Source organism: Protopterus annectens, chromosome 10.part0 (genome assembly GCF_019279795.1).
Source record: "Protopterus annectens isolate FY-2018-M chromosome 10.part0, PAN1.0, whole genome shotgun sequence".
Classification (NCBI taxonomy): Eukaryota; Metazoa; Chordata; order Ceratodontiformes; family Protopteridae; genus Protopterus; species Protopterus annectens.
The window spans coordinates 649,701,880-649,728,302 of record NC_056744.1 but is presented as its reverse complement, the minus strand read 5'-3'; the positions used below and the strand labels follow the sequence as shown (position 1 = coordinate 649,728,302).

The 26,423-nt window shown below is 37.9% G+C and overlaps 1 protein-coding gene across 1 annotated transcript in view; it reads left to right on the top strand.

Annotated features, from left to right (window-relative positions):
* The window catches only part of FAM151A (family with sequence similarity 151 member A), a 263,196-nt gene that overhangs the window by 11,785 nt on the left and 224,988 nt on the right, over window positions 1-26,423 (top strand). The gene's annotated exons all lie outside the window — the stretch shown is intronic.

Below are 26,423 nucleotides of genomic sequence, written 5' to 3'. Positions count from 1 at the left end.
TATCGCACACTTACCTTACCTGCACCCTAACCCTAAAGTCTGTCACTATCGCACATTTACATTACCCACGCCCTAACCCTAAAGTCTGTCACTATCGCACACTTACCTTACCTGCGCTCTAACCCTAAAGTCCATCACTATCGCACATTTACCTTACCCACCCCCTAACCCTAATGTCTGTCACTTTCGCACACTTACCTTACTTGCATCCTAACCCCAACATCCGTCACACTCACACACTTACCTTAACCCAATCCATAACTTTGGCACCACAGTACAGAAAATGTTGAAGCCGTGGAAACAGTCTTCCCTGGGAAAGAATTCAAATTTCCGTGGCTTCGACATTTCTATTTTTCGAACTTCCCCATTCAATCTTCCAATACTCGACATTTAGGATGGTCAATTAAATAACAGGTACCTGATTTGTCTACCAAATATTGATTGTATAATTATCTTTTCAATGATTTAAAATTGTGTAGAAGCACAGAGTAGATGTGTATAGTCTGTTCTATTTGCTTCACCTGAAACAAATCCTATACTAGCATTTCAGTCATGGAGCTTTTCTCCCCAGGACTTAATGAAAACAGGCAATTTACTTGGTGAGACCTGTGATGATGTGAGGTATTGCTAGGTATGCCAGGAGAAGTAGGATGGTGGATGTGTAACATATGCCAGCATAGCTAGCTGGAGTTTTGTAAAGAATTATATGCCATTTGTATATCAAGTTGATTTGTACAAATGCTTGTGTTGAAAAATGTGTTTGTAAAGCTGCTTGTGTTAAAAATTTACCAACATTGGGTCCTGCTGGATAGAAAAAAAATACACCTGCATGTAATTCTGTATTGTAACTGTTGAAATGAATATATGGTAACAGAGTATACTGGAAGAGAAGAGCTTAATCTCTCAGTCCAGCTAATTTTGAAAAATAGTCTAAAATTAATTTACCTGGTTTAGGCCATAAAGACTGTATCTTACAGTTCTTATTGCAGCCAGAAAATAAATGTCTGTGAAAACCAGGGTAGGAATAATACTGTATTGTCCTTAGGGGTGAACAAAATGCTACTCTGGAAGGGTGAAAGTTTTAGAATGGTTTTATAGCTTCCAGATGCTATAACACATCTCAGCAAAGCTATATCTGTGTATATGGTAACACCCATGTGCTAGATTCTGGTTCAGGTTCCAGTCAAGGGGATAGTATGGTAACCAGAGTCAGAAGACCAGATGTATGTGATGTCATTCTGTAATCCAGCACTGAAGTTATGTTTTAATACTAGATGAGACATAAGTCTAAGGGAAGTCTGTTTTTGAAACCTGACAAAGAAGGATCACTCACCCACTTCATCTTGTGTTGCTTTAGTAAGTAACCAGAGAACAGTAATTCTTTAGATTAGTCAGGAAAATATAGTGAGATTAGTTAAGTACTGTTTTTCTGTATCTGTGTGAACCTATCCATCTGTGTTATTTTTAATATTTCCTGTGATTCAAACTCTGGTGTTTATTGTAAATAGATATCTAGTATTTTCATGTTCTTTTATTATTTATTATTAAATATATTTAAACTTTTCATTGTGGCTGGTCTTTTTAGAGAATATTTTAACCTTTGAGATTACTTATATTTATTTGTTGATACTGTGGCCATTCCTGAAAGTCTTGCTGCATTGGGCAAACACTACCATTTGTGTTAGTATTACTTTTACTCAGTATAATTGGGTATCCTATAAGAGCCTTAGCTGGCTTTCGAGTGTTCTGGTGGCAGTAGCTACCTTATAGTCTAGGCAGAGGGGGTATAGCTGGTGAAGCTGTGCCAGCCTTTCCCAGGCAGACATGCATGCATGCATGCACACATGCCCACGTGCATGTGTGTGTATGTGTGTGGAAATCAAATCTCAAAGTGTGTGTGTGTGTGTGTGTGTGTGTGTGTGTGTGTGTGTGTGTGTGTGTGTGTGTGTGTGTGTGCGTGTGTGTGCGTGTGTCAGCTACTTGGAGCAGGGACACAGAGCATTGATTTCACAGAGAGGGTGGTGGAGGTCTTGGCTTGAAACAGTCAGCTGAGAACTCAACCGAACAGATGTTTTAGTGGAGAGTCTAATTTGGGGCCTGGAGAGAGAGAGAGCAAAAGAAACCCAGTCCTAGGGCTGAGTGTGTTCCTTGTGTGCTCTTAATGGAAACTGTGCTTGGTGCAGAGATTTGCATGTGGACATATTGTGTGTATCTATTTTTGTTTCAAGTGAACGTCCCTCACTAGTGTCAGTAGTGAGAATTCAGGCTCCTTGATTACTGGTCCAGAGGAGGGACACCTCATATTGATAAGCAGTGGTGGGATATTAATTGAACTTCTGTAGCTAGTAGGCATTTATCACTGAAGGTGTGTGTACTCTTGGCAGCCACAAGGTAAACATATAGAGTTTCATTTTCACAGCAGTTTCTGTTAGCTTAGTTTAGTCAGGGAAAGAAGGCAAAGATGTCAGCAGAGGATGATGGCAAGCTGACAAAGAACCAGTTGGCCAAGGTGTGTGAATCCAAGGGACTGTGGCATGCCAACCTGACTAAAGAGGAAATTATTGCAGCCTTAATCACAGCTACAGCACAGACAGACAACCAGTCTAGTGATGGCAATGTGCAGTCTTCAAAAACAGAACAGTTCACCTTTTCTCAGAGGACTTATAAATCTGTCTGGAGTTAAACAGACTTGAACTGGGGGGCAAACATTTGGAATTAGAATAAGTGGAGAGACTGCAGTGTTTGGAGGCCAAAAAAAAGGAAAAGCAGATGGAATTAGAATCATCAGAGAAACTATGGCATTTGTAGGTCGAAGAAGATGAGAGACTGTGGTGTTTAGAGGCTGCAGAAAATGAGAAGTAGTGTCAACATGAGAGGAAGATGCTGACTCTTCTTCAGTGTCATAGAGGTAATGGGGAAGGGAATAACTGAACCCCAGAAGCAATAAAGGCCAGTAAATTTCTTCCAAAGTTTACAAAGGATGATCATTTTGATAGTTGTATTCATATATTTGAAAGAGTATGTAAACATTGCAATGCTGACCAAGGGCTGTGAGTACAGTTCCTGACCCCCTTATTTTATGATAAAGCTGTAACTGCTGTTTTTAAATTGACTGATACTGATTGTTTATTCTATGATAAAATAAAACAATATTTATTGGAATGTTTAAGTTAATATCTGAAGCTTACAGAAAAAAAAATTGTGAGCATAGACACAAGGCAGATGAAAGTGTATGTGGTTATATTGCTGAGTTAAGCACTTATTTTTCATATGTAGGTGAGTGGGTGTCAGGTCACAACTTTTAAAAGGCTGGCAGACCTTTTGGTGAGGGAACAAGCCCTTAGCACTTTGCCTGAGGACATGAGTATCTAGTTGCCAGACTGGGAGTGTAACTCTACAGATGAGCTGGGGAAAAGGAGATCTCTACTTAGCAAGCAGGACATCACTGCACAAGAAGGGGATACCCAGTGCTACACATGGATATAAGGGAACCCATGCTGGGCTGCCTAAACCACCCTAAGAAAGTCCACCAGTAACAGGGGAAGCCACTAGTTCAGATACATGGCCAGGATCAAGGTTTAGATGTTTTAAATGTAACCAGAGGGACCATGTAGCATACAGATGTCCATGGAAACAAGGTGGAGAACAAAAAGTGGGGGAGCCAGCAAGTGGGAATAACAGTATGTCAGTGGTAAGTTGTTTGGAGACAACAGGGGTGCCAGACTATCACCAGAGATTATATCCTATCTTAGTGGATGGAAGACAGGCCACTGCTAAGACAGACACAACCTCTGATATAATCATTGTGAAACCTGCAGTGGTTAAAAATAAGCAATACTTGTTTGGGCAGTACACTACAGTCAGAGCTTTAGGAGGGACCCCATTCCAAATGCCTTTGGCCAGGATTCACCTTAACTGGGAGGATGGAAAAGTAAGCGTGCAAGTAGGTGTGTTTCAGGATATTTCTGCAGATGTCTTGATAGGGAATGATTTTGATAATGCAGTACCTTGTGTGCATACAGTTACACACAGTCAGGCTTGGAGACAGGCATGTTGGGCTGGTATCCTTGGGGAGACCCAGGCAGACACCACACCTGAAGCCAGGCCTGGTGACGTGGCTCTTTCAGGAAGGTGCTACCCTGTAGCAGTGAGCCTGAATGTAAGCCACAGCTGCTGGTAGGTACATATGTTCTCTTGGACAGAGTGACTGCAAGGGTAGAGGTGAGTGTAAGTACCCAGGCTGACAGTGAGGCACTGATGCTGGGAAAGATCACAAAGGTAGAGTTGAGATAGGTTCAGCCCTTGGAGACTACACTAAGAAGCTTGAGGATTTGACTAAAACTCAAATGTGTGCCATTATTTAGTAACTTTAATCCTCAGATCATCCTAGTGATTTGCTAGAAAACCACCAATTTTATGAGGAATGGTCCAGAAATCTCCTTAGTGAGGCTCAACTGACACTTCAATGGAAGGGGTAGCTAAGGAGGCACCTGATTCTCAAGGAGGAAAAGGGGAGTCTGTATAGTGGAACAAAGGGTTACTATATAGAGAATGGACCCATGAGAGGGGGCTAGGGTGAGGTAATTCAGCAGTTGGTAGTCCCCAGAGTCTAATGTCTGGCACTTCTAGCTATAGCCCATGACAGTCCTTTTGCAGGTCATATGGGCATAAAGCATACCAGGAGACATATTATGCAGAACTTTTATTGGCCTGGGATTGCAAGGGATGTAACAGGGTACTGCAGGACCTCTGAGCCGTGTCAAAAAGTAGGCAAAGCAGAAGACAAGGTCAAAGCTTCTTTGATGCCTTTGCCTCTGATTGAGGAGCCATTTCTGAGGGTAGCTATGGATATTGTGCGGCTTTTGAGTCCCTCAAGTTCCACAGGGAAGAAGTATATCTTGGTGGTAGTAGATTATGCTACTAGATAACCTAAGGTGGTGGCTCTGTCCTCCATCAAGGCAATGACGGTGGCAAATGCTTTGTTAGAGATTTTCAGCATGGTAGGTTTTCTGAGAGAAATACTGACTGACTGAGGTGCCAATTTCATGTCAGACCTGCTGGCTTGTCTGTGGGAGTGCTGTGGGGTGAAGCACCTAAAGACCACCCCCTACCACTCCCAGAATAATAGTCTTGTGGAGAGATTAAATGCTACACTAAAGACTATGTTATGGGCATTTACAGACCAAATTAAGATCGAGTGGGACAAATATTTGCCCCATCTGCTGTTTGCATACAGAGAGGTACCCCAGAAAATCCACAGGTTTTTCCCCCTTTGAGTTACTGTATGGGCATAGTGTGAGGGGGCGTTTAGATTTGATTCATGATGTGTAGGAGGGTGAGTGTGAATTCCCCAAGGAGTCTGTTGTGGCATATGTCCTAAACTTCAGGACAAGGCTTAGAGAGCTCATGGACTTGGCCCAGGAGAACCTGTCAGGAGTAGAACAGCACATAAAGGTCTAGTATGACAGGAATGCTCGAGCTAGAGAGTATGCTGTGGGACAGCGAGTTATGGTGCTCATTTCTGTCAAACACAGTAAGCTGCAGCAGCTTGGGAGGGACTTTTCAAAGTGGTAAGGAAGGTCACTGATGTTAACTGTATGGTAAACCTGCTAGGCAGGAAGCAGGGGCACAAATTGTACCATGTTAACATGATGAGGCCTTACCATGATAGGGATTCACTTGAGCTGAGTATCTTCAATGGATGGTAGGAGGAGTCTGAGGGGGATCTGGTGACTGATCTCAGTGAGGCTTGGACCGACACCTCAGTGAAAGGGGTAGCAATGTCCCACTGGCTATTACCTACCCAGGTTTGAGAAATCTGAATAGTATTACAGCAGTTTGGGAAGATGTTCACTGGTAACCTGGGTGCACCCACCTGGTGCAGCACCATGTGGCTACAGGACCCCAAAGATGTATCATGCAGGCCTCTTACAGGGTGCCTGAGTGAGTCAGACAGACTCTGAAGGAGGAAATACATTAAATGTTGGAATTGGGAGTAATCCAGGAGTCTAGCAGTCTCTGGGCCTCCCCAGTGGTGCTGGTACCCTAGAAAGATGGCTACACCAGGTTCTGTGTGGACTACAATAAACTAAATAGCCACACAGAGTCAGATGCTTACCTCAGGCCTAGGACAGATGAAGTCTTAGAGCAGCTGGTGGGGCTAAGTATCTGACCACTATTGATCTGACCACGGGCTACTGGGAGGTGCCTTGGACTCCCACTGTTAGAGAGAGGTTGGCTTTTGTTTGTGACTCCTTTTGGATTATACAGGTTCACACAGATGCCCTTTGGGATAAAAAATGTCCCAACAACCTTCCAGAGGCTGGGAGAACATATCCTACCAGAAGCAGGAGATTATGCCCTTGCTTACCTGGATGATATTGCCATCTACAGCCATTCCTGGCATGAGCACCTTCAGCATGTCAAGGAGGTTCTGGGCAGACTGCAAAAGGCAGGGTTGGCCATTAAGCCCAGTAAGTGTCAGGTAGGTATGGCAGAGGTCTCCTACGTGAGGCATAGAGTGGGGAGTGGCAAGATCAGGTCAGAACATGCCAAAGTGGAAGATATTCAGGTGTGGCCTGCACCTGTTTCCAAAAATCAGGTGAGGACATTCGTGGGAACAGCGGGGTAATATAGGAAGTTTGTTTGCAATTATAGTACAACAGCTGCTCCCCTCATAGATCTGATGAGGAAAAACAGGACAGATAAAGTATTTTGTACCCGAGCCTATGAGCAGGCATGCCAAAAGCTTAAAGGGGCATTGGGAGGATACCCTGTGTTAGCCAGTCCAGATTACAGCAAATAATTTGTTGTGCAAGTGTATGTTTTGAGCCATGGGGTAAGGGCTGTACTCAACCAGGTTTCCTCAGAGGGAGAAGAGCACCCAGTTGTATGTCTCAGCCATAGACTCCAACCCAGGAAGGAATGTTATGCAGCTGTAGAAAAAGAATGTCTAGCTATAATATGGGCACTGCAGAAATCCTATCTGTATGTAAGGAAACTCACTGTAGTTACAGATCACAATCCCTTAACATGACTACATTGAGCCGGCCAGCAAAATACCAAGTTATTAAGTGGAGCCTAGGGTTACAGGCATATGATATGATAGTGCAGCACTATAGTGGGGTCAGCAATGCCAATGCAGATGGCTGTCAAGACAGAGTATGGATTAATGTGTTCCCAGACAGGCTCATGTCCCTCAAGCCATGTTTCTCAAGGGTCACTTGAAAAACTAGCTTGAGTCTTCAAAGGGGGGAGAGATGTGATGATGTGAGGTATTAACAGTAATGTCAGGAGAAGTAAAGCATTGGTTGTGTAACATATACCAGCATAGCTAGCTGAGGTTTTGTAAAGAATTATATGTCATTTGTATATCAAACTGATTTGTACAGGTGGTTGTTTTGAACATTTATTTTTAAAGCTGCTTGTGTTAAAAATGTACCAACAGTGGGTCCTGCTGGACAGAAAGGAACTATACTTGTATGCCAGACTGTATTGTAACTGTTGAAATTAATATATTGTAACAGAGGATACTGGAAAAGAAGAGGCTAATTTCAGTCCAGCTAACTTTGAAAGATAGCCTGAAGTTAAATTACCTGGTTTAGGTCATAAAGATTGTATCAAGGGTGGAAGCTTTTGGAATGGTTTTATAGCTTCCAGATGCTGTAACACACCTTAGCAAAGCTCTACTTGTGTGTATTGTAGCACATATGTGCTGGATTCTAGTTCAGTTTCTAGTAAAGGGGATAGTGTGGGAACCAGAGTCAGATGATCAGATGTAATGTCATTTTATAACCAGAACTGAAATGATATTAATATATTAGTGAGAAATGTCACTTAGCATTCAGCAGCCTGTTTTTGATATCTGACAAAGAAGAATCATTCACACACTTCATCTTGCCTTACTTTAGTAAGTAACCAGGGAATAGTAATCATTTAGATTAGTCAGGAAAATATAGTGAGATTAGTTAAGTACTGTTTTTCTGTATTTGTGTGAACCTATCCATCTGTGTTATTTTTAATATTTCCTGTGATTCAAACTCTGCTGTTTATTGTAAGTAGATGTTTAGTATTTTCATGTTCTTTTATTACTTATCATTAAATATATGTAAACTTTTCATTGTGGCTGGTCTTTTAGAGAATATTTTAACCTTTGAGAATACTTATATTTATTTCTTGAAACTGTGGCTGCTCCTGAAAGCCTTGCTGCATTGGTCAAACACTACCATTTGTATTAGTATTAATTTTACTCAATATAATTGGGTACCCATGTAAGAGCCTTAGAGTAGCTGGCTTCGGAATTTTCTGGTGGCAGACCGGGTATAGCTGGTGAATCTGTGCCATCCTTTCCCAGGTGTGCGTGTGTGTGTGTGTGTGTTGATATTCACAACCATTAATATATAGCATTGTATTTAGAATTTACAGATGGAAAGGTGGAGGAGTAATTTAAGAAATACATTAGAGTGAAATATTACATGGGGTAAGCAAGTTAAAGTGTTAATAGAGAAGTAGCAATGAAATGGTAATTTGGTTGTGCTAAATTAGAAGTAGGTATAGTAGTTTAAGTACTATAATAAAGTGAAGTATTAGAAGGGGATAAGCTGGTTCAGTGATTTAGTGCTTTAATGGGAGATATAAGAAGGTGATGAGGTATGTTAGGAGAGGCTATGTCCCAGATAAGGAGCAGGGACAAAGCCAGGACATAACATTAACCACTCCCCAGTGCACACATTCACACACCAAGCATACAACCCTTAGACAGTAATTGCTATAATACAGATTATGTTTCATTTTTTCTGTTATTTTCTCCAGTTTTTGTTGACTTTCTGTGATTAGTACATAGGAATTTGAATTCATACTTGTGTGAATGCCTCTGTAAAGAATTTAAGTGTTATGTCTCAAAAAGCAACTAGCAATGAAAGATGGCATAACAGACATCTGGATATTTTGAGGGACTAATCAATTGGCCAAGACAAACGTATTACTAAGTGATAAACTATTAGTATTTTAAGCCTTCCAAACTCTGCAAACACAGCTACCTATGCGAAATTGTTCACAGAAACTTTGTACAATCATTCCAATAAATGCGTGCCATACCTCTGAACTGTCCAAATTTTCACAGAATGTCCAGATTTTTGGCACATATTTCTGGGCTGTTCCTCATAAAATTGGTAGTTTTCTGGCAAATCACTGGGATGATCTGAGGATTGAAGTTACTAAATAATGACACACATTTGAGTTTCAGACTTCAAATCCTTCAGTAAATGCATGTTAAAACAAATCTTTTTACTCTAGCAACTTTCCGAGTTTATAAGAGCAATATTTAAAATATGTCCCTATTTGTGGGCCTTTGTCCATCAATATAGTCAGGCTTATCCAGATTTCTTGCACTATGTGGTTGAGAGGTATGATAGACACAACTGTGCCTACCTAAAATAAACCCAGAACTAATTAAAAAAACAAGCCACCCTGGTGGAATCCAAACATAAACAAAAGAACAACAAAAGAAAAAGGTAATAGCCAAGATTAGGAAGTGCTACACCCAGCATGACAAACACATTCTCATCAATCTAAACAAACAACTAACAGGGCAAATTAAGTCTACTAAAGCCAAATTTGAAGTCAATTTATCCTTCCAGGTAAAGGATAATCAAAAGGCTTTCTTTAGCTATGCCTGAAACCTCAAAAGCAACATACAGAAGTGTGCAAAACTGCACATTCCTTTGTGCGGCAGGTAGCAATGTCCAGAACTGATTGTAAATGGGAACATCCACACAGAGCAGGAAAATACAGCAAATTTGCTGGCCAAAAATGCAGCTCTAATTTTGTCCCCTCACACACACACACACACACACACACACTCCCCAACTGCCCCCAAGAAATACTGTCAAACTATATCTCACCCCAACTATCAGCAAGAAGCAGGTTCTAGATGTGCTCTCTAAGGCAATAAACAGTGCATCAGTGGGTCCTGACAGCATTCTAGTATGCCTCCTAACTACCCCAAAACATGACCTATTGGAACCACTGGAGTTATTTTTGACTACAGCCTCCAGACAGGCTTTGTGTCATGTGAATGGAGAAATGCAATAGTCATCGCTCTTTACAAGGATGAGCCATCAACAGACCCAATGGGCTACGGGCCCATAAGTCTGACTAATCTCATATGCAAAATCTGTGAATGTACATCAGCAAACAAATTTTGAGGTCCTAGCCAATTTCCCTCAAAGATAAGAATCAAACCCTGTACTGTGTCCTTGAGGTAAACCCCTCGACCATTATACTGACTGTGATAAAGGGGATACTGCCAGAACAGCTATCTGGAATTTTGTAAATAATTATACGTCATTTGTGTATAGCAACATGATCTATATAAGATGCTTGTGTTACAACTGTATTTGAACTGTATGTCATGTGTATAACAAACTGGTTTGTACAGATGTGTGTTAAAAAGGTATTTTATAAAGTGCTTGTGCTTAAACTGAAACCACATTGTCCCCTGCTGGAATAGACCAGAAATGTACATACACTATTGTAACTGTTTAAATGTATATATTTTAACCAGTAGAAACTGGAATACAGGAGATTAACTTCAGAAAAATAGTTGAAATTAAATTACTTTATGGCTACACAATAAAATACAGTATTTTTCAATTTTCAATGAACTAGAGACAATGGCTGTACTAGGGAGCTTTCTGTATTGTCTTTAGGGTGAAATAATTGCTAGACTTGAAATGCGGAGGAATGTGATTGTTTTATGACTTCCATCATCTGCCAAAGATCTGAGGTCTATGTATTTTCACAGGTAGATGCTAAATACTGCCAGCTTCCAGCAGTGGGGGGTTCACCTGGGATAGGGTCAGATGACAAGAAATGATGTCATTCTGCAAGCTATCCTAGCAGTAATATTTGAGATAGTAATTTGAAAAGTATGTTAGAGAGACAGAGCATTTCGTATTATGTCTTGGACCTGACAAGAACCATTTACCACAACATCTGCCTTGCTCCAATTAAGTAAGTTAACTAGGGTATAGTAATTCTCTTAGATTCAGTCAGGAATATACTGAAGCTTAGTTTAGATATGTTTCTTTATTTATTTGAGACTGTCCTGCAATGTTGTTTTAAATATTTCCTGTGATTTTGAACTCTGATGTCACTGTGAATATATGCTATTTTCTTGTTCTTTTATTATTAAATATATTTAAACCTTTCATTGTGGCTGATCTGTCTAGAGATATTTAAGCTTCGCGAGTACTTGCATATTTATCTGGTGACACTGTGTGGGCCACTCCTAATAGCCTTGTTCTTGGTCAAACTAGCATTTGTATTAATATTAATATTAATATTAATATTAATATTAATATTACACAGTAAGATTGAATACCCTTTGTTAAGGGCCTTTTAGTGACTGATAAGGAGTTAACTGGTGGCAGTAGTAACTACCTTATAAGCTGGGCAGAAGGGGGCATATCTAGTAAACCTGTGCCAGCCTTTCTCAGGTGTGTGTGTGTAAATCAAACCTCAAAGAGTATGTTTGTCAGCTACTTGGGCAGAGACACAAAGCACTGGTTGGACAGAGAGGGTGCTGGAGGTCTTGGCTTGACCACTCAGCTGAGATCTCAACTCTGTAGCTGTGCCAGTGGGGAGTCTTATTGGGGATCTGGAGAAAGAGGGAGAAACCAGCCCCAGACTGACTGTGGTCTCTGTGTGCTCTTAAGAAAAATTGCACTTGATGCAGAGAGCTGCATCTGGAAATACTGTGTGTGTACCTGTGATCCTACCAGTGCATGTCCTCCACTGTTGCCAATGGTGGGTCGTCACACTGACACCCAACCCAAAAATGATAAATTGTGCCCACAGTCCTCAAACTCACATACCTGTATTTAGGAGTCTGGTGCTCTACCAATACACTACGCCAGCCCAAACAACCTCCTACAACTCTGAAGGCCCTAAATGAGGTTGTCACCAATACAGGTTCATATCCACTGTTTAAAAATGTTATATTAATGGGCAACTTTAACTAGCACTGGAAAACCTAAGAACAATATAATATCCCACAACATGAAAGAACCTGCTTTTTCCTACTTATTTACAGTGCCTACCATACCAAATACAAGAAATGGAAAGTATATTATAAATGTTACTAATAGATGCAGTCCAGCACTTACTAAATCATCAGTACTTATTGATTTTTGCAGAAAAAGTAATATTTCTTAGATAACACAAATGTATCAGGAGCAAAATCTTTAGTCAGGTGGTAGTATTTCTGACAGGACTTCCAAGAGCAGCTGTCAAATACCCAGAAGCGGACCAGTTGTGTGTAACAAATTAGTCTGGCAGTGAAACTGACTTCTAATGCCTACTTAGTATTCTGTTGACTTTACAAGCTAAATCTACCTTTAAGAATAAAACAGTAAAAGGAGGGACAGCCCTATGGATTACTACAGAATTAAAACAAGTCATGGCTGATGTAAATTAGTCTGGCAACAATACATATGTAGCAGTCTGCATTCATACTTTGACCAGTATTGCAACATCAGAAATGCAAAAAGGCTGACTAATAAAACTAAAGCAACATTTCTCAAAGACAGGTGGTGCCTGTTATCAAACACCACATGTTTCTGGAAAGAAATGATAACCTAGGTAAAAAAGGCTAAACAGAATCACTCCATTATCAGGACCAACAGAGGTCAATGTGAAATTGAATAAAAAAAGGACTGCAGAAACATTTGCAAAGTGTTTGCTTCAAAACTCAGCCAGGAATGCAGCTTCCTAAGGAAATTCCTTACTCATTAGTAGAAAGAATATTCAGCTTATCCAATAACTTTCTTCTAATGAAGTCTCTTTATTTGAAATAAATTAATGATTGAGAGAAATCCAAAACTTTGAAACATTGAGTCAGATGGTCTTTGTCTGAAGTTCTTCAAAGTATATCATCCTTTCACTATCTTACGTAAAGGAGAAATTAACACCTCACTAACACCTGGAATCTTTCCTGCACTTTGCTGTACTTTGGAAAATAGCTCTTGTCAAATCTTGGCATTACAAACCTGTATCACGTCTTGCACCAATAGACAAAATGCTGTAGCCATGTGTCTATAGGATCATACAAAATCCAGACCCTCAAAACCAATAAGGGCTTGCAGTTAAACGCTCTTTATTTGAAGAACAACGTTTTCTCCACCGCTATGTGGAAGCTTCCTCAGAGAAAAAAACAATCCATTTTTTTAAAAACCACATTTTATATCTGTGTTACATTATGTCACTTCCTTTACATTTCTAAGCACCATATCAAGGTAAATAAAGGAAGAAATTACTGTGTGTCGCTACCATAGTATTAAAGATGTTATACATATCTACATATCATACATATCTAATGCTGTAGCCATGTGTCTATAGGATCATAGTAGATTAATAGGCTAAGCCTAAACATTCATGCCCCAGTTTTCCCAATTATCAATGCCCATGGGCTAAAATAGCTTTGGTATATGCCTGTGCCTTAGGGCATCAAAAAACTGCCCTTGTCCATAAGGCCCACAGGCAACAAGTCAGGGGCGAATTTGAGATTTCTCATCCATTGATCCAAATTACATTTGTATAGGCTTAGGGAAGAGCTTTGTTTCACATGAAAGGGGAGTCTGTTCCAGAGAATGGGTAATCTCTGAGACACATACCTGTCCCTCCAACATGTTTTATGTCACAGATGAGGATCATTAGATCATGTATTTCTAGTGTTGTTTGTTTTGTGAATGTGAAGCAGATCCATTAGGGCTGGATCAGAGAACGCCTTGTAGGTTAGGCATAGATTGCCTCTCATTAGTCTGTAGGAGACTGAGTACAGGGACAGGACTTTGAGGTGGGCTGTGTAGGACATATTACTTACATCCTGTATTCTTTTAGTGAGGAACCTCTGTGGCTGCTCCATTTGTTGCAAGTGTCTAGTCAGGTACATGCTGAAGGGTGAATTATTCTTGATTATTGTCTAATAAGTGCTGCGTATGGTGGGAAAATTGTCTCCTTAGTTTTGTATGCCATGCCCTTACTTATGCATTGAGCCACAATGAAGGATCTTCTCACTGTCATGGACATGTTCAGGTTGCTTCAACCTGAGTTCCTTACCTCTCTCTTAGGGGAGTGTTATCAATGTTGTAATTTTCAGGGGTGGTCATCTTCCCAAAGGGTATAATTATGCATTTTTCTGCATTGAATGTTAGGCAGTGGATTTAGCATAAGTCATTTTTCTGTGTCAGACCATCCTGGAGGATATCTACCTCTTTGGGGGATTCATTGATTGCACCCATCTTGCAGTCATCAACAAAGTTGGTCAGCCAAAGGCCTTCTACATTGGCCTTGATTTCAGAGCCATATATAACAAACAGGAGATATCCCAGTACCAAGCTCTGTGGGTCACCACTAGTAACAGGCCTCTTGTTGGAGATGGATTCCCCCACCATAACTTCATGTGTCCTATCTCTGAGCCCTTTTGACATAAGGATTAATGCCTAAATTTGTGAGTTTGTCTATAATACCTGAGTGACGTATTGTGTTAACTGCCTTTTCCAGGTCAAGGTAAGCTGTAAGCACTGCTTTTCCCGCATCTATAGTTCTAGTGACCTATTCGAAGTCCACCAAGTTTAGTAGACATCTCCTGCCCTTGCTGAAACCAAACTGACATAGGTCCAGTGTTTCAAGAGTTTTTATCTTTTTATCTTTGTTTATCAGGTCCATTATAATTCTTTCCATGGCCTTGCATATAAGACTAGTTTGTTGTTCCCTGGGTCTATTGATGCTCTGCCTTTGTGTAGAAGGATGACTGTTGCAGTCCACCATTCCCTAGGGATGAAGCCTGTCTGAAGGCTATGGCTGAATAGAGTAGTGGGCCTGAAAGTTCATGTTTCAAGTCATCCTGGGATATTATCAGGACCCATTGATGCAGTGTTTTAACTCTAAAGAGTGCAGAGAGGACCTGTTCTTTAGTGATAGCTAGGGGAGAAATGGTAGAGAGTACTTCCTGGGAGGGACTGGGGGTGATGGGGGACAAAATTGGAGCTAAATTTATTGCCCAACAAATTTATTGTATCCCTTGGTTTGGTATAGGAAGTTCCATTTACTATTTGTTCAGCACACTGTTGGTGTTGCCTTTAATGTTGCATACATAACTGAAAATGCCTTATGGTTATCATTAGCCTGAGAAGCTGTGTTTGCCTCAAAGTTGGCTTTGGTGGACTTGATTAGTTCCCTGAGTTGCTTGTTGAGACTGATGAGGGAGTTTTTTGTCTTTTGGGCATAGCTCTTCCTATTTTTGGACAGGATTTTCTATTTTTTGTTGTACAGCCTATTTATACTGGGGCTCCATCAAGGCAGCTTGTTTTTGGAGTTAGTCCTATGTTTATTTTGGTTTAATACTGCTGTTTCTATGCAGTTATTTACATGCTTTTACAGGATTTCTGTAAACATGTCTACATAAGTTACAGTGTTCTCTGAGTTTGGCAGGGCTTGGGAATTAGCTATACCATCACTTAAAAGGAGATAGCTAGCACTGGAAAAGTTCTTAAAGGTTTTGGTGTTTGCTGGGAGTTTAGCCTTTATATTTATTTCAAGGGTGACAAATTTTATGATCTGATCTGACCAGCGAGAACATTATACAAAGGGGTGCAATGTTCCCTCATATTTGTGATTACCATATCCAGGACATTTGCACCCCTAGTAGGTATGCACACTAGATGTTCCAGGGTGTTTGCATTGACAAACTCCAAGAATCTTTGAGCCTGCATGTTAGTGGTTGTGTATATATCCCCGCTTTCTGAAATCACCCATGAATATGGTGTTGGACTGAATTGTGAGTGATTCCATTGCATTCAAGTATGTAGTATAGTCATCTTGGGCTATAGATGGGGACCTATAGCTAGCAAGGCTATGATATTGGACTTTACCTAAGATTAGTTGCACTTGGGGTTAATTCCCACATAATGAGGCTTGTATTACTTGGTAATGAGCAAGGTTAAGAAAAAAGGGGAAACATTTCAGCAGCATTGCTGTCTTTCACCATCAACTTCTTTAGCAATGCACTTATGTGAATTGATTGGTGCTGTCCTGGTAGAGTAGTCCAGGGACTTTGAGTAGTTAATAATAAAAAAAATATTAGCTGATCTTTCATTGCATGGTTTGAGGACAACACTAAACTGGTTCTCAAATCATTTGAACAATTGATAATTTTATTTAATCATAGTTGACTGCTAAGCTCAGTTATACCTCCTATGATTTAATGTACTACAAAGCTCTTTCCTTGTCTCCCTGGTGTTTATCTTTCTCATTACCTACACAGCAATACATCTTGCAAATATTAAAATGTTACTGTATGCTGATGATACATTTTGGGTCCTTTGTAGCTCACCCTCAGATACCAACACACTTTAACAGCACTGTGTCAAGGTTTACTGCACTCAGGACTAAATGTCAGTGTGTACAACACCAAATCAATGTTATCTCTCACACAGATTTCTTGAACAAATCTGGACCAGATGTGAGCTGTCCTGAATTACTTCAAAAGTAAAAGTACTCTAATCTCTTCTTTGATCCAGCACTGAACTTTCCCTGACTACATATATAATACTACATAGAGTTGGAAATGTAATACATACAGTTGCAAATTTAATAACTAGAGAGTTAAAGAAGGCCCATAGAAAAGTGTTTATAATTCCAGGTCTGTTGTATGTACTGCATGTTCTATATGCATGCTCTACCTGCAGCTTGCAGAGACTGTACCCTGTGCAAAACAAAATTTGCTTATTTATGAGAGATGCAGAGAAATTGCAATATCATTCACTCTCTATTAGTTATCTATCTACAGTACTGAAGAATGCAAATGTAGTTATGCTACTTAAATGTGAATATTCCAGTAAGACAATGCTAAATCAGGTAGGTCTGTGACTGGACAAGGTCATATGGGTGTGCTTTACTTAATATAACAGTAATAAGTCTTTGTGTATTTTTTTCTTTTGTCTCTGCACTGCAAATTAAGCCTAACATTGTGTTTCTTTCATTTTCCTTTATTTTCTATTTCAATTAGGATACGACTTGATAAAGGTCCTAGTGATCAGTTGACTAACAAAGAAAAAAAAATAATGGTAGCATACATGAATATATAACTCTATTACTAAACATGAAAATGCTTACTATACAAAAATGACTAATTATATATGTGTTATGTTAATTAGTCTACATCACAAAAACTTCTTATACTACCAAGATGACAAAAGCAAAGTACCAAAAGATTTGAAGTATAACATATGTTAGCACTTCAAGGTAAAAATGAAACCATCTATCAGTCATTAATTTATTCATTCACTTGATGCACTTTACCAAGTTCATAATCACTAGAGAGGCAGAGTTTATCCTGGCATGCAGTGGCACAACATTGTGGATGTAATCCAGGATAAGACACCAAGATGTGTGCATATACACACACACACACACACACACACACACACACACACACACACACACACACACACACACACATATATCTATATCTATATGCTTGTCAGCTATTGTCAATCTTGGCAGTAATTAATCCTCACATAGCCGATCAAAAAAAAAATAGCTTCAGAAAATGTTTTTGATTTTGCCAGATCATTATAAATGTTTGAAGTACAGGCAACCAAACAGAAGTCAGCAAGTGAAAAACATCAGTTCAATTAAAATTAAACAAAAATTGTCAAAAGCTAAACAATGAATCAAAAGAAACATGTAAAATTCAAGACAAAATATAAAACGCTACAAGCATGATGCATATTATCATTTCAGTTACCACAGAGGGTCACACACACACACATAGAATAGTATCCTGTCATGGAAAAGATAAAAAACAAACTGATGAACAGGAGAGTGAGAAAGCTATAAAAATCAAGTTTATAAAATTTATAGTGGTGAAAATAACTGAGGTGTTTTTTAAGAATAATGAGCACAGATGAGAAAATGCTGATAGATTCAGTTTCCTCATTTAATATAATGAGTTACATATCCAAATTAAAGTCAGTGGCAGTGGTGCAACAGGAAGCACACTTACCTTTGGTGCAGAAGGCTGTGGGTACTACTCCCACACCACCTAAATCAATTGTGAAAATGCAGTGAAGCATAATGGGGGTACTGTACTCCTGAGTGTGCTGTCTTTTGGATGAGTGGTGATTCAGATGGATGTAAAAGATCCCACAGCACTTATCAAAAAGAGTAAGGACCCTTTATTTATATACAAAAGAGCTGTTATGTACAACATATTTACAAATGTACAAATATATAGATATGCAAATCTATTTATACATATTCATAATTTCCTTTACAATCATACTAAATTTTCATCCCTATTAGAATGCCACTCCTTTATCCATAACCACCATTTGATCTTACTTAATATTATTGCTAAAATCCATTTACCATTAAACATAATTTAATTTATTCTTTCCTTCCATGTCACATAAAACAACTTTTTATCAATTTTTTAACATATTATTTACTTCTTTTCATATAATATCCATATTTAATCATATCCATGTTTATTTTATCTACTACATTTATGTCTTAAAAAAATCTTCTTTACATAGTTTTTCCCATAACATTTTACTTTTACATTTCAAAAATATACATTCCATAGTTTCTTTTGCTTAACAATGTAAACATATTTATCACTTCTATTTAGATGACATATTTTGTTTTTATTAGCAACTTACCTATTACCAGTCTCCACAAAAATCTTGACATTCTACTCTATGATTATACCGTTTACTTCTTATTTTTATAGATTTTTTTATCCGTTAGATTTTCCCATGGTTTTACATAGTAATGTTTTATTATTACATTCTTATACCATACTTTCCTATTTTTGTATATCATCAATGTTTATATCTACAATTTATTTCTTGCTACCATTCTATTTTTTTCATTTATCCATTCATTTTCTCTTTACTATTTTTTACCATACCCCACCATTTATCATACTTATACAGTTTTACCACTAATCTCTCATCTTGTTCATTTATCCACTTTAACACTTTGTACAAATTTAATGTAGCATCATATACCACTGGGTTAATTATCCTCAAACCTCCTTCCTCTTTCTTTACATAGATAACTTCTCTTTTTACTGGGGTTAATCTAGAAACACATACAAATGAAAACAGTTTCTACAATAATTCCTTTTCAAATACTGTTGGGAACAGAAATACACTTGCTAAGTATGCTATTTTCCTATCAGTAGTGAATTTATCAAATAAGCCATTTTTTCTGAATAATAATTTATATGTTCTCCAGAAAAGTCAGGCTTGTTTTATTACTTCTATTGTTTCTTCACATTAAATTTTACTTATATCTTTATTCACAAATTGTATACCTAACGCAGAAATTTCATTCATAATAAAATATATACCCCCTATCTTTACTACATCACATAAACAGTTATTTTTTTTTTCTTTATTTAAAGCCATCCCTATCACTTATCACCTCTAGAAACTCATTTGTTCAAATTTTACTTCTTTTATCCAAATTTTGTTTTTTGCAATTATAATGTCATCTGCATATGCTAACTGAACTGGAATTCTTAACCCTTCAGGTGTTATATACCCTTCCCCCTTCATTTTCTGATTTATTTAACATGCTATCACATTCATAACATCACCACCTTATACCACTCTTCATATGTACCTCTTAGCTTAATAAGACATTTACAAGTATTTTTACTTTATTATTATTATACACTGACATACATAATTTCCTAACTTTCTCACTTGTATTATATTCTATTACCCACAAGATTTCATGTCCAGTTGTTTCAAATGCCTTATCAAGGTCTCCTATCATGATTTTCACTTCTTCTTTTCCATTTTTAATATCATCCACATTTTTTTCTAATTATTATTAATAATTTTAACAATCCTTCCCCGTCATACTATATAGCTATCTTCCATAATATTTTCTATTTTAGTTTCAAATCTCTTTTGTATTGTTTTCATAAACATCTTATAATCATTATTATTCAATACTATCAGTCTTCAGTTTTTAATTGTCTTCTGTCTTCCTTCTTCAATATGAATTTAAGTATTCAACTACATAAAACCTGTATCTAACCATTCATTCAAAATCTTTAAAATATTTTTTGCCAATCCCTTAATTTTTTATATATATCATACCTCATTCCATATGGTCCTGCAGCCAAATCTATATTTACTTATCCTAATACTTTATCAAACTCCTTTAAAGAAATCTCCTTTTCCAACTCTTTATGTTCTTTTCCTGTTAACCTTTTTACTTTCTGTGTTTTTTCACAATTTTCTTTTTTCTTTAAACTTTTCTTTTACATACTGTACTACACTATTCCTAATCTTTTCCTGAGTTCTTTGTATTTCTCATTTTACATTTTTATTTCTCTCATTATACCACAATCTTCCCTTTTCTAATCTGCTTAAGTAGCTTGATACCATTTAGATCAATGTTTATAAAATGTTCTCATAGTAATATGGTCTTTCCATAACTGTATTGTTAAACTCTTTCCTTCTTCATTCCATGCTTTTTCATTTATCCTTTTTCTTCCTTTGCCTATTTTATATAATCCTTGTTTTTCTTTAACTCTAGACATATTGTAAGATGATCAGAAAATTCTGTTTCAACTACCTCCCCTTCTCCTATAACTAAACCTTCTGATACTATAAAATAATCTATTTAGGCCATTCTAAGCCTAGTCTATTTCCCTGCCAAAGGTGAGAATCAAACACTGTATCTTGTGTCTGTGAGTCAAACACCTTAACTTTTATACCAACCCTGAATCATCAGCTGTATATATTCTTTTTCATCCATTTCCTTTCTTTGTCTTTTCTACTTATCTCTTTAAATGTACTTTTTCTGTTTTTTACCCTATTACCAATACAGTTTTTTTTTATTTTACTACCTCCCAGTTTATGTCCTCTTTATCACTTATTTCAGAACCTTTTTCTATGTCTCCTTTATTATTTTTTCTCATCTAATTTTTTTCTTATATTTCTACTTCGAAAATGGCTTCATTTTTCATTTTCTTCTCTTTTTCATTTGCCTTACGTTTGTTTTCATTTTTGCAATCCATCCATAAATGTCCAATTATGTTGCATTTGTTCATAGGTTCATAGGTAGGTACTAGGCTATCAGCCCTGGGGCCTATATAAGCCTAGTCAAAAAAGTTCCCTGGCTTTCACCACCCAAGAAAATTATTTTCCTGTGCCCCTGTCAAGTAGTGCCGCAGAAGTAATCCCCGGGGTGAATTTTCTATTTCCCATCCAGTCGTCAATATTTTTCTTAAAGAGGGCCAATGAGGAGCTTTGCTTGACATGAATGGGTACTTTGTTCCAGAGTATGGGAAGTCTCTGAGACAGGAATCTATCCCTCCAGCATGTTCTGTTTATTGTGATGACAAGGTTTAGGTCCCTGGAGCATGTGATTCAGAGAGATTGGGATTTCTTTAAGTGTAACATGTCCAACAGCTCTGTATTTGACATAGCTTTGTATGTTAGACATGTCTGAGTAGGTGATATGCGATGGAGTAGAACTGGAGTTTTTTGAGACAGTCTGTGTATGGCATCTGTTTGAGGCTGGTAAACCTCTTAGTGAGGTATTTCTGTGGCCTTTCCAGTTGTTGTAGGTGTCTTGTGAGGTACATGCCAAATGGGGCATTGTACTCTATAATGGGTCTGATGAGGGATGAGTAGAGAAAAACAATGACCTCCTTATTTCTAGAGGAGAACCCTTTTGTGATGAGGTATGCCACGTAGAAAGATTTCCTGACTACTGTGGCGATGTGGTTATCAAAGGACAGACTACTGTCCACCCATGTCCTGCGGCCTCTTATCACACTTTCAGTGTTTAGTGAGCTACTGCTTATGTGGTAGTTCATGGGTACCGAGTTTTTCCCAAAGGGGATGACAATGCACTTCTTGGCATTGAGCTTGAGGCCATGACTTTGACACCAAGCATCTGTCTCTGTGAGGCCCTTTTGTAGAATGTCTACATCATTAGTTGATTCTGTTATGGCTCCCAGTTGGCAGTCATCTGTGAACTTTGTTAGCCAAAGACCTTCTGTGTTGACCTGCACTTCAGAGAAGTAGATGCTGAACAGGAGAAGACCCATGACCGAACCCAGTGGTACTCCACTCATCATTGGTCTGAAGTCGGACTTGGAGATGGCTACTTTTACTGTGTGGGTTCTGTCAGTGAGCCAGTTGGCCACCCATCTTGTGACATAGGGATTTATGCCCAGTTTAGTGAGTTTATCTATAATTCCAGAGTGGGGGATGGTAATAGTTCAATTCACACTTTTTGCATCATGTCCCATTTTCCCACAAATATAACATTTTCTTTTGTCACAATTACTTATCAAATGTTCTTCATTTCCACAAAAAAAAAAAAAAAAAAAAAAAACATGTTTTGGGTTATATCCAGTATTTTACAATACCCCATATCCTCTCCACATTTATCATACTTGGTATATGTATACTTTTTTGTCCTATTTTTTTACAGAATATTACAATCCCAGATACCAGTCCATAAACCCTTTTTATCTTAAACGTTTGCAATGTCTAGTACTTCTTTACTTAACTTTCAAATGTTCTTTCAAAATCTGTCCTTCTACCTCTGTTTGAAAATTGTGCATACATTTTCTGGTTTGTTTTCATGTTAAATGCTTTTGTCACATAAAGATTCCTTGGGTTACACTGTTCCTTTTTTAAAATTCTCCAAGAATGTTTTCCATTGAAAAAACTGTCTCAAATATAATGTTACAAAATGTCTGTTTGGTAATAAGAATAAATGCTCTTACCTCATTTGCTTTTACACCCAAAGGAGCTATTAAACTGTCAAGCACTTCATATCTGTTCATTTCTTTGTCTTCTTTATTTTGAGTCCTTACCACATACTTCTGTTTTTCATTTTCTTCTGCCTTCTTTTACTTTCTTTGCATATGTTTTCTTTTCCATCTCAACACTATTCTTTAGGATTGTCTCTGCATCCTCCTTTTGTATTTTCTCCATAATGTCACCCCCAAGAAACACCTTCTTCTTTTTCTGTCTCACTCTGCATCACCATTTCTTTAAGTAAATATTCCTGCAGCCTTCCTGACTGCAGAGTTGTGGTTATACATCCATCATTTGCTGTTTTATCTCCATCAAACAGACTTCTTTGAAACATTTCCTCAGAATCTTGCACACATTCTCCAGCATCTATATTTGCTTTCTCATCCATTCCTCTCATCACTCCATAACCTCATTCTCTCTCCATCTGCCTCCCTGTTTCTCCAGGCTGCCTCTGCACCTGGAATGGAAACAGGAAGTGCTCCTGCAAAATGGGTCCCATCTGCAACAATGATGAGTAGGGGGAGTTTCCAGAAGTCCTGGCCAAGTTTCTTCTCATAGTATAAATACCACCTCAGGTCTCCCCTGAAAAAGGCTACTAACCTAATGGGACTAACCCAATCAACAAATAAATAAATAAAATCACAGTCTTTGTTACAACATGCTTCTGCAAATGTATTTACATATAACTTGGTTTTCATTACCAGTGAAAAGTTATTTTCAAGCAGAGATGCAAATAAATGGGAGAAAAACAACAGTGATTTTCTAAGTGTGAAAAGCTAACGGTTCAAGTTACAAATGGATACAACCTGCATAATAAATAACTAAATCACATAGAAAAGTACCATTTCATCTAAGACAGATCACTGAAGAGGAGTTGCAAGTATAAGAAACTGGATATTATTAACAAAATAACAGAACCAGCACCATGATTTCACCTGTTGCTTCCCTGCTGAAGACGAGTAACACAAGTTAAGTGAGAATATGTATAGGACATGCAATAAACAAAGTGAACCATAGAATGAGAAAGACATCTAACCCCAACTGTGGATGATGACATTACTGAATTAAATAGAACAAATGTGTTAAATAAACTTAATTTGATGTCAGACTGTTATCAGATGGAATTATATCCCATAAGCAGAAGAATTAATAGATTTTCAGTCTATGGCTTATGAGATAAAAAGGGGGGAAGTTCAGTATTAGAAAAAATCGGCATGTCATTCAGGTTATGAACAGAACATGCAAAATATACTAATACCATCAATATAGTAGGAATAACCATGACATGAATATGTTGAAAAGCGACAAGCTTAAACAAAATACACAAGCAATAAACAAAGAGAAATGCAAATATAAGAAGTCTGTTTAAAATGCAGTAAGTTTGTGTAAATCAACGTTAAAGCTTTATATGACATGACTACTAAGTGCAAAAAATGGATTTTTTCTTGAGATTTATTAAGAATTAGGAGTTATAAGAGATTATATTCATTTTAAATGAGTAAAAAAAGTACATGATTACTTATTGTGTATATTCTAATATTGTTATGTTACACTTTAATGTAAAAATGTGAATGACCTGGAACTCCATAGATTCTATACAGCTGAATCCTGGATCACACCCCTCTGCATCATTCATGTACATAAACATCCTCCTGAGGATGCCAAATACATGTTTTTGCACATAACATGGGCCATGCTGGGAACATCAGAAAGATGTCATCACCAAAGTTTGCAGTATATAGACATCATAAACTGTACAAAAAGAGGGCAGCTGAGGACTACATTCAGTACCAAATATAGTGACTGGAATGTATGCAGCATATAACCTAGTGCCTGTCGGGCTGTCCCTGTACCCAGAATATGGAATGCAATACTAATCTGCTCAATATGGACATTCTTTGAGGTAATTTATTATCAGGTCTACATGGCCCTTGTCACAGATGATATTTATCATTGCTCTGTCTATCTTGTTTCTGTTAAGGAGCTCCTGATCAAAATACTGTGGTCTGTCACATACAAAATCACGGGTCTATATTAAATAAGCGAACGCTTATTCATCGACCCTAGTTCAGTGAATGCTGAAAATGCCGAACACCCGGAACAGCGATTTTTTTTCCCTGGGAAAAAAATCGCTGTTCCACAAAAAAAAAAAAAAAAAAAAAAAAAAAGACTTGAAACAGTATTTAATGTGGGGGGCTTCATCCCCCACACCCCCTACTTAAATATACCAATGCAGAGATTGCACCACAGTGGAGGAAATGCCAATCTCCCAAAACCGGCCCAGCGATTTTTTTCCCTGTGAAAAAATTTGCTGTTCCGAGTGTTCGGCATTTTTAGCGTTTGCTGAAATAGGGTTGATGAATCAGCGTTCACTTTTTTAAGCATTCGCTGATTCAATATAGACCCAAAATCACTGACATTGTGATCACATAGATGGGTATGAAATACTACAGCTACAGCACTCCTTCTATTTACCATCGCCAGAGTATATACAGTATTTGAGCTGCTACACCCATTTCGTTTTCCTTCATCCTTTCATTAGTGCATACCTTTTTAGAATGCACCACAACCCATTTCTATAATTAGTTAATCGATGCAAGCATTTATTCTGTTGTGTAATGTTCCCCAGGTTAATGACACCATTACGTACACTCATTCTGTTCTCATTTTGATACTACTTTCTTTTGTTTAGCTACTCCATGCGATGCTATGTGTGTCTGTGTAAATACCAGTAACTATTAATGAAGCACATTTTTTGGGAGCTGGCAATTATTTTTCTGATTTATTCTCTGTTATACCACTTTGTGTGGACTTACGGAATTGTTCATATACTTATGAACCTCATCCAGTGGCAATTTTCAAGCATGTCCAGTGACAGTAAAATCAACTGGATGCAACATAACTTATACAGGTGTAATTACAGTAATACTGGGTTAATTTACACGAATAATTGTATGTCCCAACATACATACATACATACATACACATGCATATACAACAACATACGTACACACACACTTACGCACACAATTATCAAAATATGTCTCATAAGCAAAGTATGCTGCTGGGATGTTAAGATGCAGCACGGAATAACAGGTATCCATCCTCAACCCCCCTTCCCATTTTTGCACATGGGGTCGAGGTGCCACTTCAACAGTGACAATTATCTAGAGTCAAGGCTTACACCACCGGATGGCTAGCCTTGCTGCAGATTGAATAACAGGTATGAACTTCATTAATTCTACTGCACTCCTTGCAACTATCTACCAGTAATTATTTGTAGCCCTTTTTCAGCAGAGCCCCAAAGTCCTAGAAAACATTTCCATACATAGCCATATTTAAAATGCAGTTAGTAATACAGACAATATGTAATGCAGTATTTGAACTGAGAAGCATATACAATGAAAGTAATTCATGGAGAAATGAGTGTTCAAATTTAGTCAGTAGCTGATACTTTGTACTGACCACATGAATACCATTAATAGTGTTGTTTAAGCTATTGTGTATTAACAAAAGAACAAGTAGAAATAATATGAAGAAAGTCACTGAAAAGAAGCA